Here is an 844-nt window from a genome sequence, read left to right as displayed (position 1 = left end):
TGGTAAGGAAATTACTTTTATTTTCTGTGTTCTTTTTGTTGAAAAAAAAAAAGAAGAAAAGAGGATTATTTTATCATATGATAAAAGAGATTTGGGATGAATTAGTACTACTTTAATATGATGAGTATATTCTGTAGTAAGTTTTCTTTGGATGGGTAAGATTATTTTTATTTTCTTTCCAAGTGCATTCAAGCATTGCACCCCTTCAGTTTTCTTTTCAATGAAAAAGTTATTTTGTGCATAAAGGTTAAGATATGCACTTTAATTTTTTTCCCTATATTCTTGATTTTATGTAACTATGAGAAGAAGTAAATGAACAATGTTGTGTCCGAACAATATTTGAACATATGTTTAGTTTCTTATTGAAATTAAATGTCCTCTTGAGGATAATAGGAATATGATGGAAACTGAGAAATGACAAAAAAAATATAGCAAGAAAAGTGACTTGCGTGAAATCATTGCTGACATATAGAATATGATTCAATGAGAGTAAAACGGAGGTTCTATCTTTATTTCCTTTATTATTATTTTTTTCTATCCTTTATAAGTTATGAGATTTATTTCATAAATGTTAGGATAGATGATCATTATGTGATGATCTCAGAATATATCTTTATTAATATTAATATGTATTCTGTTTAGAGGAGAAAAAAAAGAAGAAGAAAAACTTTTGTAGTTTTCTACTTCATGTGAAATTTGATTGTGTTTGACTTTTGGAGAATTTTTTTTTTTACTCCTTTGGTTTGAAGAATATAAGAACTTCACGAACAAATCAGATTGTGCATTGGTTTGAAGAATATAGAAACTTCACCAATTTGTTAAATACTCTGTTTGAATGAATATT

At 26.4% G+C, this 844-nt stretch overlaps 1 protein-coding gene across 2 annotated transcripts in view; it reads left to right on the top strand.

The window, feature by feature from the left end:
- The window catches only part of LOC102598998 (probable receptor-like protein kinase At1g67000), an 8744-nt gene that overhangs the window by 1527 nt on the left and 6373 nt on the right, over positions 1–844 (top strand). The gene's annotated exons all lie outside the window — the stretch shown is intronic.

The sequence above is a fragment of the Solanum tuberosum genome, unplaced genomic scaffold (genome assembly GCF_000226075.1).
Source record: "Solanum tuberosum cultivar DM 1-3 516 R44 unplaced genomic scaffold, SolTub_3.0 scf00322, whole genome shotgun sequence".
Lineage (NCBI taxonomy): Eukaryota > Viridiplantae > Streptophyta > Magnoliopsida > Solanales > Solanaceae > Solanum > Solanum tuberosum.
The sequence above is the reverse complement of the archived record's forward strand: the minus strand, read 5'-3'. Positions and strand labels throughout refer to the sequence as shown.